At 40.7% G+C, this 13,874-nt stretch overlaps 1 protein-coding gene across 9 annotated transcripts in view; it reads right to left on the bottom strand.

The window, feature by feature from the left end:
- The window catches only part of b3galt1b (UDP-Gal:betaGlcNAc beta 1,3-galactosyltransferase, polypeptide 1b), a 106,425-nt gene that overhangs the window by 38,203 nt on the left and 54,348 nt on the right, over positions 1 to 13,874 (bottom strand). For 5 of the 9 annotated variants that reach the window (XM_048535363.2, XM_048535367.2, XM_048535362.2 and 2 more), the window contains one exon: positions 6,375 to 6,570. The gene's annotated coding sequence lies outside the window, so the exon portion shown is untranslated. The remainder of the gene's footprint in view (positions 1 to 6,374; positions 6,571 to 13,874) is intronic. The other 4 variants (XM_048535364.2, XM_048535366.2, XM_048535368.2 and 1 more) reach the window with 1 other exon arrangement.

Genomic DNA, 13,874 nt, shown 5'->3' with positions numbered 1-13,874 from the left:
CTTATAGTAAGAAATCGGGTGAGTAAATAGTAAGTAAACATCAATGTTCCAACAGATGTCAAAACAGAATTCAAAATGGGAGTTTTGAATTACTCTCTTGGAAATTATCTAAAGTATGTAAGTGTAAAGTATGAACCTTGTACCTTAAAAATTGTAAGTCAAACTATTCTTCAGATCATGGGCAGTGAAAATGTTATTTTTCTGTGATTGAAAGAAAATGTTTTCAAAGATAACTTCAATGTATCCAATAAAAGAAAGGATGCAAAATCAAAGTCTCTGAGAAGCTTCAGAATTTCACTAAAGTACATTGTTGTCCAGTATTGCCTCCAGCCAAATAAAGTCTATGCTTTGCTCTAAACATAACGATCTCGTCACATCTTTGGTGGGTTCGAATCTATAAGTAAAAAGCAAATTATTCTTTGGATACCCTTATTTTCCTCAGTGTAATTGAAGTTGAAAGTATGATCAATGCGTGGAAGATAGATGTGATATAATCTCACACTTTTAGCTGAGGAACTTCATGTCACTGTTTGTCTAATTCACAAGAGGTAACGAGGAAGGCAAAGGTGTGAGGAGAATCCAGCTGGCATCAATATTCTGAGCAGCTTTAACCATGAGGAGATCAGAAATCTAGCTGAAGCATTTTTTTTCTTTTTAGCCTATGAGGTGTTGGCTAAAATGCCATTTCAAGGTCAGGTTTAACATATATAGCTTGCTTAGGTATAGATTCTATGTTCATTACATTCTATAAAATAATCTTAAATTCATCTGGAAATTCTTAAAGGCATTCTAAAACTACTGTAAATTTAAGGTCTTGTTAGACTGCATGATGGCTCTGGAGCTGCGAATGGACTCACTTTGGAGCATCTGCGATGCTGAGTAAGTCGTGGATAGCACGTTTAGCGAATTGGTCACACCGCAGATTAGGATTGCTGAGGGAGTAAGGGAATGGGTGACCAAAAGGCAGAGAAAAAGCAGGAAGGCAGTGCAGGTGTCCTCTGTGATCATCTCCCTCCAAAACAGGTATACCGTTTTGGATACTGCTGGGGGAGATGGCTCACCAGCGGAAGTCAGTAGTAGCCAGGTTCATGGCACTGTGGCTGGCTCTGCTGTATAGAAGGGCAGAAAAAAAGAGTGGAAGGGCTATAGTCATAGGCGATTTGATTGTAAGGGGTGTAAATAGGTGATTCTGTGGTCGAAAATGAGACTCCCGAATGTATGTTGTCTTCCAGGTGCATGGGTCAGGGATGCCTCAGATCAACTGCAGGACATTCTGAAGGGGGAGGGTGAACAGCCAGCTGTCGTGGTGCATATAGGCACCAATGATATAGGTAATAAATGGGATGAGGTCCTACAAGCAGAATTTAGGGAGTTAGGAGCCAAGTTAAAAAGTAGTTCCTCAGAGGTCGTAATCTCAGAATTGCTACCAGTACCACATGCTAGTTTGAGCAGAAACGAAAGAATAGGCAGAATAAATGAATGGCTTGAGAGATGGTGCAGGAGGGAGGGGTTCAGATTATTGGGACGTTGGGACCAGTTCTGTTGGACAGATATCTTTGCAGCATCATTGAGCACGGGTGAGGTCCTGGAGGACTGGAGAATTGCTAATGTTGTCCCCTTGTTTAAGAAGGGTAGCAAGGATAATCCAGGTAATTATAGACTGGTGAGCCTGACGTCAGTGGTGGGGAAGCTGCTGGAGAAGTTACTGAGGGATAGAATCTATTTACATATGGAAGAAAATGGGCTTATTAGTGATAGGCAGCATGGTTTTGTGCAGGGAAGGTCATGTCTTACCAACTTGACAGAATTCTTTGAGGAAGTGACATTGATAGATGAGGGAAGGGCTGTAGATGTCATATACATGGACTTCAGTAAGGCGTTTAATAAGGTTCCCATGGCAGGTTGATGGAAAAAGTGAACTCACATGCAGTCAAAGGTATACCAGCAAGATGGTTTCAGATCTGGCTGCACAGCAGGAGACGAAGAGTTATAGTGGAAGGGAGTTTCTCCAAATGGAGAACTGTGACCAGTAGAAATCCACAGGGATTCGTGTTGGGACCACTGCTGTTTGTGATATACATAAACAATCCGGAAGAAGATATAGATGGCCTGATTAGCAAGTTTGCAGATGACACTAAGATTGGTGAAGTAGCAGATAGTGAAGGGGTCTGTCAGAGAATGCAGCAGAATATAGATAGATTGGAGAGTTAGGCAGAGAAATGGCAGATGGAGTTCAATCCAGGCAAATGCGAGGCGATGCATTTTGGAAGATCCAATTCAAGAGTGAACTATACGGTAAATGGAAAAGCCCTGGGGAAAACTGATGCACAGGGAGATCTGGGTGTTCAGGTCCATTGTACCCTTAAGTTGGCAATGCAGGTTGATAACAGTGGTGAAGGTGGCATACAGAATGCTTTCATTTATCGGATGGGGGTATTGAGTACAAGAGTTGGAAGGTCATGTTACAGTTGTATAGGACTTTGGTTCAACCACATTTGGAATACTGTGTACAGTTCTGGTCGCGACATTACCAAAAGGATGTGGATGCTTTGGAGAGGGTGCAGAGGAGGGTCACTAGCATGTTGCCTGGTATGGAGGGCGCTAGCTATGAAGAGAGGTTGAGTAGATTAGGATTATTTATATTAGAAAGATGCAGGTTGAGAGAGGACCTGATTGAGGTCTACAAAATCATGAGAGGTATAGACAGGATATCCAGCAAGAAGCTTTTCCAATTTTAATGTGAGAGGGGAAAAGTGTAAGGGAGTTATGCTTGGGAAGTTCTTTATGCAGATGGTGGTAGGTGTCTGGAATGCGTTGCCAGCGGAGGTGATAGAGGGGGGCAGTATAGTGTCATTTAAGATGTATCTAAACAGATACATGAATAGGCAGGGGGCAGAGGGATACAGATCCTTGGAAAATAGGCGACAGGTTTAGATAGAGGATCTGGATCGACACAAGCTTGGAGGGCTGTAAGGCCTGTTCCTGTGCTGTAATTTGTTTGTTCTCTTGTTCTTGATATTGTTTTGCAAATGTTCCAAAGTAATGTTATAAATTCACAATAATACTCAAAGAAAGAATTGAACAGTGCAGGGTAGTCAATCTGGATTGTATATGCCATGCATTGCATTAATGTGTTTAGCTGACATTCTCATGAATCACAAATAATTAACCTGCCAATCTTCCTATCAATAAAAATGGATTGTAGAACACATTCTGTCTGCTCAGAAACAACAAATGCAAATCTTTAAACAGAAACAGCAAATAAAGTGGTAACAACATTGAAACTCTTGTCAATTTGAGGATTTCTGAAGAGTTAAAAAGCATTTGATTATGAGAATTACAATGACCTTTACAAAACATGCTTCTTCATTCCCAGACAACCAACATGCATCACAGAGACAGTGTCAGCTGACTCAAACATTGAAAGAAGCAAGTTCCACTCTCAAAGAAAAAGCCACATGACATAACAACAAAATTCCAAACTGCTTTATATTTTCCTCCCAAAATTAACTTGTTTGAGTACTGCTTCCTCAAAGAATTTAGTATAAACAAACGATTATTAAATATTATTTATCCCAAGGAAAACTGCCCTAAAATTTTAACTTCAGTTGGGTCCGTCCCTCCCCCACAGACCTGACTCGCCAAGGAGGTTGCCTTGAATGAGTGTCTGCCTTCCTGGCAGCTCTGTAGTGAGGCTTATTCTGTTTAGCGGGCCACTGTCGATGAATTTTGGGCTGCTGCTGGAAATCAATGTCAGCTAATTCAGGGTTTTCAGATTACTGGATAGACTAGCGAACCTCTTCAATGTAGGTGGGTAAATACAGACGGAAGCACCACAACATGAGGTGAGAACAGGGAGAAAAAAGTGTTGGAGTTGTGCAGTTCAAGTAGATTTTGTGAGGTCATGAGGTGAAAACATACAAAAACGAAAATAAATTTTCTTTGGGATCCTCTTTGTTTGCACTGTTGGATAATGGTTGATTTATACGTATAATTTTAAATGTTAGTTTCTGAAAGCTTGGATTTCATGTTTGAGTCAGTAACTTGTGAGTTTTTCTATGTGTCAGTAGTTTATTATAAACTTATATGCACATCTGTAACCATGGTGATTTTGTTTAAAATTTTTTTTAGAGTGGATGAGTTTTGTGCACTCATAGTGTTTTGTTTACTTTAGATTGTTTACATCTCAGCCTGAGGTGGCACAGTGGCTCAGTGGTTAGCACTGCTGCCTCACAGCACTAGGGATATGGATTCATTTCCACCCTCGGGTGTCTGTCTGTGTGGAGTTTGCACATTCTCCCCATGTCTGCGTGGGTTTCTTCCAGGGGCTCTGCTTTCCTCCCCCAGTTGAAAGATGTGCAGGCTAGGTGGATTTTCCACAGTGTTCAGGGATGTGTAGATTAGGTTGCTAATAGGGGCATGAGTCTAGGGGAGATACTTTCAGGGTCAGTGTGGACTTGTTGGGTTGAAGGGCCTGTTTCCAGACTCTATGATTCTATGGTCTATGAATGGCAAATAGTGGGGCCTTAAAGGTTTATTAAAGAGTCCCAGAATCTTGGCTGACAGAATCTTTTAGTTTCACTATTAATATTGAGTGTTTTAGTCCCGAAGACTTTGAGACAGGACAGCTGTGCAAAATTCTGCTCCTGAGAAGAAAAAGAAGTACAAGTAGTTCTGCTATAACGCATGTTTCACTAACACGATTGATGAATAGTGGGTGTTGTTTAGATAACACTATCACAGTTCTAGTTTAATAGCTGACGTCCCAAGTGACTTAAATCTACTGAGGTTTTAGACACAGGGATACCAGCATATGTATATTACAGGAGTGATGTTTTGAGAACTGTAGCAGGGATATTTTGGGCTGAATACAAATTCTGCTTTACTACTTTTCGTTTATTCATTCATAGGATAGGGTCTCACTGGCTCGGCCAGCATTTGTTAGCCATCTCTAATTGAGATAAGAGTCAACCACAGTCCAAGGGCTCTAGAGTCACATGTAGGTCAGATCAGGTAAGTATAACAGTTTTCTTCCCTAAATGACATTAGGGAGCCAGATGGGTTTTTCAGATAATCATCAAAGATTTTGCGGTCATCATTAGAGTCTTAATTCTGGATTTTTTCATCCATTTCAAATTTCACCATCTGTGGGATTTGATCCAGTGTCCCTAGAACATCACCCAGGTCTCTGCTTTAATAGTCTAGTAATGATACCATGAAGTCCATCACCTCCCCAATTTTTTTCACTTTATAAAGCAGCATTTAGAGATGAACAAATTATAATTGATACTGTGCGTTTAAAATTTTTGAATTTGATTTACAAGTAGATAGTTTGGATTGTTCTACCTTATTTTCACTCCCTTTGTAATAAACTTATATTTTGTTGTTAAAGCAAAATCTACAGCATTGCCTTCCAATGGTTCAGTGCAAGAACACTTTATTCAAATTTAAACATAAAAGTATTATCTATTGAGATGGGTTCCTATCTGAATCATAGTATCCCTACACTGTGGAAGCAGGTCATTCGGCCAGTTAGTCCACACCCAGCCCTCTGAAGTGCATCCCATCCAGACACACCGCCTCCCTATAACACTGCATTCCCCACGGCCAATCCACATAACCTGCACATCTTTGGACTGTGGGAGGAAACCCACGCAGGCACAGGGACAATGTGCAAACTCCACACAGACAGTCATCCAAGGCTGGAATTGAAGCCAGGTCCCTGGCAACATGAGGCAGCAGAGCTAACCATTGAGCCACCATGCTGCCAAGGATCAGACAGTAGTATCAGGTAGTAGTTAACTGCCCACAACTCTTGGGCTGCTAGCTTCCATTTGGTAGGAGGTCTGAAAATGGGGCTCTGTGATTCTGCTTGGTTTTGCACATTTCAAACATTCTGATCCAAACAGATGGAATTTGGAAATAATTTCCCTCCTTTTGGTAAACTGGTTGGGAAGCAGATTTCAGTCTCATATTTATCTTCTCACCCTGTGAGATTAACAAAGGCAAGGATATTCTGCTGACTGTCAGGTCATGTATATGTGAAAAGATTACCAGAACATAGAAATATATTATTCCTTTCTTATTAAAACATTAGATATAATAAATTTACAGACCTTCATGGAACTCGTCAAAATTCACACAATACCAGGTTATGGTCCAACAGTTTTATTTGAAATCACAAGTATTCAAAGCATTGCCTCTTCATCACGGAACTCATAATTAACCATGTCCTCAATATTAATATAACCGTATTAACAAGTCTTCTCTAAAACTTTAACCATATTCTTATCTTTCATCTAAAATTAATATATTCCATGAGTCATGCTGAGCTGAATGGTGATTTTTTAAAAAAAAAATCGAAAGCTACCCACCTCTGAAATGATAGGCTAGACGATCTTACTTGCAGTTCCTGAAGAATGCTTATTCTCAAGAGAAGCAATGAGAAAAAATGAACGAAGGGACAGTCATCCATTACATTAGGTCTGTACTTCAATGCAACTTCCTTGGGTTCCTCAATTTGATGTGTAGCACTGCATCTGTTGTAGATATTTGGAAACTCAATGAGTTCTTAAAAAAAAAACAGGAGGTTAACATCAGATTATTTATATTTTTCTGCTTGACTCATCCATTGCTGCTATTGGTTTCATCATAACTTATTATCAAAACAAGATGATTTAAAAACTCTTAAAAGGACAAATCTAGAATGTATTAACTGGCAAAGAAAAAGGGAATATAGAATAAGTCAGACGCAGTAACTTCAGAACACGTACTGTAAAGAATAACAGGTATACAGGACACAATTCAAAGCGAAAAACATCATCTCAGCATCCAAAGGATGGTTCTAAACTGCACAATGCTCTTTTTATCATTTATTCATGGGACCCAGCATTTACTGCCTATCCCTAACTACCCTTGAAGCGAGTGGCTTATCAGTTTATGTCAGAGGGCAGTTAAGAGTTAAACAGCTCTTATGAGCTGAATATGGTTTTTCCTGCCAGTCTTCATAAATAACAAGAGATTTCATTTTAAATCATTAAAAAACAGAATTGTTACAGCACAAGTCAGGATATTTGACTCTCTCTCGAATCTGCTCATCCTAAATCCCCAACGTTCACCTCTAGCCCTGAATTTCTTTTTCTTTTCTAAATGCATTCAATTCCATTTGAAATTCACTGTTGAACCTGTCTCCACCACATATTGCAACAGCACATTACAGATCCTAAACAATCTTTGTCTAAAATTGTTTTTGTTAATATCACTGTATCATGAAATCAGAGACTTGCAATCTGAATTAATTGAAACATTGGGCCAGATTTTTATCCTCAATGTCCAAAATCCTCAATGATGGCAAGAGTTAGAAAAATTCGTAGACTGACATGCTCACCTTGGGAAATATGGGCTCTGGAAATGAGTTATTCATTACCAGGGGCTGGCTGCTGGCTGAAGCTGAGCCAGCTGACCATGGAAAGAGTTCAGACGTAGCTAGAGGGCAGCTGTCTGCAGAGACGTGCTATTTAATTTGGCTACCTTGGTGCTGTAGGATTTCATGCCATCTGTAAAAAAAAAGGCTTTGCAGTTTGCATTCCTTACCCATTCCATAATTTTTATTTGCCATCCATGCCACCTCATGTCCCCTCACCACTCATGGACCTCATGACCAACAGCAGAAAGCAGATGCCTCTACAGGCTACTGGGGTCTGGGCTCTCAACGAAGCCTCATTACATATCCCTGGTTAAGAGACCAGAGAGCTGAAATTCCAAATTTCTCCTTGCTTGACAATTCTTGTTGTCTGATCTCTCAATTTCACAACGTTTGTCTACAGAACCTTAAGTGATTTCAAGTGTCCGCTGGGCTCAAGTATGGAACCTTAAAGGGTCTGGATGACTGACGCCTTTATTGTCCTTATTTGAATACAATATTTATTTTTTAAAACATTGAGATTTAAAATAAAGTTGTGAATGGCTATTTTTTAAAATCAGGAACAGCCGGGGTTCTGTGGAAGGGTCACTGGACCTGAAACATTAACTCTGATTTCTCTCCACAGACGCTGCCAGACCTGCTGAGCTTTTCCAGCACTTTCTGTTTTTGCTTCTTTTTGACAAAGTAGGGTAATTAGGTGCAGTGGGGAACAAGAAAGAGCAGGAAACTTGAATAAAGGGTACTGTAAAAGTCAAGGATAGGTATGTGGATCTGGATAAGAGAGGAATTGGGGGAAGATTGTGAAGGGACTAAGAGTTACAGGGGAAGACTAAAGCAGGACAGAAGGAAGGTCAGAGGAAAGAAGATGGTCATCTGAAAAGATGGGGAAAAGGTGTAGTTTAGCAAGGAAAGGCACAGGGTGAAGAATTCAAGTGAAAAATTTAAATGTACGATGCTTTACTTAAATTGTAATGCAAAACAGTATTTTACAGAGAACGTGCAATCCACCCAACTGAGGGAACTGAGACAGCTAACCATTGTGCAGGCAGTCAGCCTAGAATTTTGCATTGAAGGAAAGTACTCACTACAGCATGAAGGCAAACAGGCACAATGAACTCCTAACAATAACCTCACAACTATATTCCATGAGCAATTTAACTGTGAGAACCCAGAAGTCACTAACAGTGGTGATAATGATGGTGATGGTGGTTAACCTAACTGTTCAGGCATCTTCATTAGCAGGTATATCTGAATTAAAAGGACACCAGGGTGAAACTGTTATGCAGGCTGTAGATTCTAAGTTTGTAAGGCTGTATCCAGGGAATAACAAAGGCTACAGACATTTAAAGGAGTAAAAGCCTGCTTACTAGTGAGAAGATTGTGGTCTGGGGGCACTAGGATTAAAGAGTGCTGAACAGATTGAGACTTGTCAAAGAGCTAAAGTTGATGAATACCAATGAAGCATTATGTGACGCGTGTGACTGAGGTAGCTGGAAGATGTTCAGGCTTAAGCCTTGGTTTTTGTGCTTGCATCCTTGTCCCATGCAACCCTTCGGTGGAAAGCTATCATGTGTGTACATTCTCTGCATTGTGGGGCAAGTACAGTGAGTTGAGCTGCTGAGCACTGTAGATCCTTTTATGTTTTAACTATAAACTCTGGCACATGTGTGAGAGGCAATGCTACTGTGATGCAAGTAGTATAACATTAGTAGCTGCAGTTAATTGGTAGTTTTAAGAGTCAATCAAATTGCAATGGATTTGAAGTCATATATACGCCAGACTGGGTAACTATGACAGGCCTTTTCTCACCGAAAGATTATAGTGAACTGGATGGATTCTAAGAACAATGATCAATGCTAAACCTATATAAGACACCAGATCATACATCAAATACTGTGAACACATTGGTTCCCTTATCAAAGGAAGGGTATGCTGGAATTGCAGGCAGAACACAAAAGATTGCCTTGGATGATACTCAGTTTCTTAAGAGGAGATTTTGAGTTGTTAGGGTCTGAACTCAATGGAATTTTGAAAAGACAAGGAGCAACCTTACTGAATCATAAAAGAATCTTGCTGAGCTTGACAGAATCTCTTCAATGTGGAAGCAGGCCAGTTAGCCCACGTGAGTTCACAGTGACTTTCTGAACAGCATCCCACCCAGACCCACCCCCTACCCCAGTATTTCCTACGGCTAATCCACCTAGCCAGCACATCCTTGGGCACTATGGACAACTTAGCATGGCCAATTCATCTAACTTGCACATCTTTGGACTGTGGGAGGAAACCAGAGCACCCAGAGGAGGCTCATGCAGATACTGGGAGAATGTGCAATCTCCATACAGAAATTCACCCAATGGTGGAACTGAACCCAGGTCCCTGGCACTGTAAGGCAGTAGTGTGAACCACTGAGCTACACTGCAACTCAAAACATAGGTGGCAAGGGTGGTTACAGAGAGATTGGGTAGTTACGGGATAGATACAGAGAGATTGCCTCACCTTGTGTGAATGTCTAGGACCAGAGGGTATGAACAAATTAAGACAGATGAGGAATTTCTTCTCTCAGAAGATACGGATTCTGTGAAATTCTTCACTACAGAGGGAGGTAATCAGGAAGGGAATCAAGGGTTGCGGTGAAGAGGCTGGAGCATGGAGTTGTGGGTTATCAGATCAGCAATGATCTCATTGAATGGTGTGGTAGAGTTGTGGATTATCAGATAAGCAATGAGCTCATTGAATGGTGGGGTCGAGTTGATGGGCCAAAATAATCTACTTCAGCACCTATGTTTTATGACAGTTGTCATAGCTACCATCATTGACACCAACTGTACATTCTAACATGCATTAATTTTAATTGATTTTAAATTCAACCAGCTCTTTGACGGAATTTGAACTTATGTCCCCATAGCATCAGCTTGGACTTCTGAGCACAGTAAAATGACCACTCACCTCTTTCTTTCTTTGAAAGAAATAACATTATTATTCATCTTTATAAAGTAAAATTCGACAAATGATATCAAAGATATCAAATATTAATTGCAACTAATGACAAAATTATTCATTGTACTTCTTGAAGAGTTGGGATTTATTACAGTAATTCCAGTTGTCTCTCCATAATCTCTTTGATCTAAATGAGTTCTTTGATGTACAGTGTGGTACAGATATTTTTCAATCAGTTTTCAGCCTATGTCTGATTGATACTATTGACATAAGTAATGGTATAGAACATGAAATGACATTTTACATAGATGAAAAAAAATCGCTTTCTGTATCAATCAATCACTTTCTGTGTTAATAACAGTCATTAAAATGCTGCCACAGTCGCATCCAGGCTATTTCAGTCAGCCTTCTACTATTCAGCATGTCATTTTCGAAATACAAATTTACAATTAATTCGGTTTCTTGAGTGAATGGAGAAATTTTATTTCATTCAAAAGCATGAATTCTCTGAAAGCTCATTTATGTTTCATTGAGATCCATCTCAATTATTTCAAAGGTTCCACATTGACAATCTATTTTAAGAACAATGGGTAAAATCTTCCCAGACCCTAAATGATATGAGCCACATGAGAAATTTGGGACAGTCACGTTAGATGTCAAATAAGGCCTTTCTCAATGTCAGGAGCATCAAATCACATTTTCCAACCAATTCCAGATGTCAAGATTAGATTCTCACAAGACAGCAGCCAGAGGCTTATTGACAGGGATTATCGCTCATTGTAACCCTCATTACTGCTTAATGTCCAAGTAATTGATATGCTTCTCCTACTCTATCACACTTTGCTTGGAATTCAGACACCAAGAATTCCTGACACAAAAATCAGTGGGCACTTGGCGATTCTCATTTGATCCTCCACATCTTCATCATGGGCACCTGACAACACATCAGGGCATGTGCCATGGGCAGCAGCTGCATGCACGTCACGATGATGCTGGCAACTCTCTCCACACTATCAGAGCACATTTCAGATCTTTTTAAAGTAACAACTGCACTGCTATGTTGCACTTTGGGTTGTACCAGAAACGATCGTTAGTATGGCGCTGCAGGAACACTGCATGCACAGCAAAAGGCATCCAGCTCAGAGATTGGACCAGGCTGCCCATGAAGGCTGCTTGCTTATCCTCTTAATGTTCACTTACTTAATGCTGTCAAGTTTTAAATGTAACTGACAATGAAAAATGGCTACAAGCATGCCCAGAGTGGATGACTGTTGAAGACCAAAAACAGGGGCTTCATTTCTGACTGATCAGAGGCCCTTCAAAGGGCTACTGCATTAATCATGCATTTGTGAAGCACAGACTGAAATCATTTGCACCATTGTGTACATCAAATGGGTCTACAACTGTGTAGGGTGCAAATACCAGTCCCATGCAAATATTGACCATGTCATTACTCTTTACAAATTGAAGGTGGATATCTCTGTAAGGCAGAAGTAGTTGCAAGTAATCATAAAAGAGGCATCTATAGACCGCCGTATATATGGCTAGACTTCCTTGGGTGCACGGGGCATGTATCTAATTCCCTCTGCACCTGAACTGTATCTATAATGTAAAACTCCCTTATATGCAATGATGCTTACGTGATGCTTGGTGGAGACGGACTCAGTGTTCATGCAGCACATACAGCCTCTAGCTCTCTCTTTGCCATGTGACTGGTTATACAGTTATTAGAGTAATGTCCAGTGTCAAGTTGCCAAAATGAGTCATCCATTGTCTGAATGCTGCATGTACGAAGGGGTATGTAGAAATGCCATTTATGAGTCACGTGAATGCTGACCGCTGACACTGCTGACGACCTGTTCCATTCTTTTGTGGTGCCCACACAGGGTCATTGCAAGCGTGACTGATGAATCCAACCAGAGGAGGTGTGATATTGATATTGTTGCATTGTGAAAAAGGCACAGAGTAGTGGAAAAGGAAAAGGTGAGCCAGCAAGCCCAGAACTGGCATCAACCTCCAGAGCATCCCAAACAACCTCCACATGAAGACATCACAGATGAGCAGCCCTCAGGATGTGCAGGAGGTACAAGAAGGCCAAAGACTTTCGAAGTTGATGCCATTTCCTACAGATGAGCAACGCATAGTGTCTGCAGAGCCTCACGATGTCCTGGGACACTGTCACTGAACAATGGCAACTGCTGAATCAAGATCTGTGATCTGAAGGGGTGGGTGGCCCATCCTATCCCAGTGACTGTAAAAGTGACAGCTGCATTGAACGTTTCTGTGACTGGTTCCTTGCAAGGAGCCACTGGGGTCCTGTGTAGGATCTCTCAATCATCAATCCAAAAATGCATCAAGACTGTGACCAATGTCATTTTTTTACCAGATCTCACCATTTTGTCTGGCTTCCCATCTACAAGGTCAGTGCTCCAACCAAAGCAATAGGATTCATCATCACGGCTGGCTTTGCCCAGGTTCAGAAAATGGTGCACTGTACACATGTGACACCAAGAGGGCCATATTATAACAGCTGTTTTTTTTTAAAAATAGAAAAGACTTCTATTCTATCAATGTACAAGTGATCTGTGCTCACTGGTTCCACTTTTTAAAGTTTGTGCCCAGTATTCTCATTGTCACAATGCCTATATCCTGAAGACTGAACTGTCTCTGTTGCATCTGAGGATCTATTTCTTTTTCAAGGATGTTTAGTGGGGGATAAGGGCCATCCATTGTGACCATGTCTGATGATTCCATTGCATAACCTCTGGTTGAGGTAGAGTGCAGATGCAGTACAGCCCATTATTTGACAAGTACCATGTTGGAGCAGATGATAGGGTTGCCAATGCTAATGTTCCACTTTCACTTTGCGCCATTCTTCTTCTTTCTTTCCCCCCAAAAAACTTGCACATTGTTTTTATTCAAATAATTATCTAATGCCCCCTTGAATGCCTCAATGGAACCTGGATCTTCCAGGTCATGCACTGACCTGAACCAACTGTTGTCCGGAAACGTTTTCTCTCATACATGCTTCTTTTGCAAATAACTTAAAATTTGCATCTTGATCTTCAGCCAAGAGGGAACAGTTTCTCTTTTTTTTAGTCTATCCAGCCCCGCATGATTTTGAAAACTTCCATCAAATCTCCTCTTAGCCTCTTTTTCATGGAAAACAGTCCCAGCCTCTTAAATCTCTCCTCACTAACTGAAGTTTCTCATACCTGATCCATTCTTGTAAATCCCTTCTGTACTTTCTAATGCATTCACATCTTTTCTGCAGTGTGACATCCAGAAATGTCCCTATCCTGCAGCAACTGCTGAGAGCTTTGGCTTTTGAATTGCTAAACCAAAGATATTTTCCAAGTGAAGCAGTCGCTCTGTACTTCATACAAACCAGAAAAAAGATGAGTGAATACAAAGGGCCTGGCTAGCTGAAGAAGAAACTGGAAAAGACTTTACCATTTGGCACAACTCGGGCAATGGCAGAGCTTGAATAACAGCATGCTATCCCAATGGGTCA

This window comes from Stegostoma tigrinum, chromosome 7, assembly GCF_030684315.1.
Source record: "Stegostoma tigrinum isolate sSteTig4 chromosome 7, sSteTig4.hap1, whole genome shotgun sequence".
Classification (NCBI taxonomy): Eukaryota; Metazoa; Chordata; class Chondrichthyes; order Orectolobiformes; family Stegostomatidae; genus Stegostoma; species Stegostoma tigrinum.
Note: the sequence above shows the minus strand (reverse complement) of the source record. Positions and strands in the feature narration are given on the sequence as shown.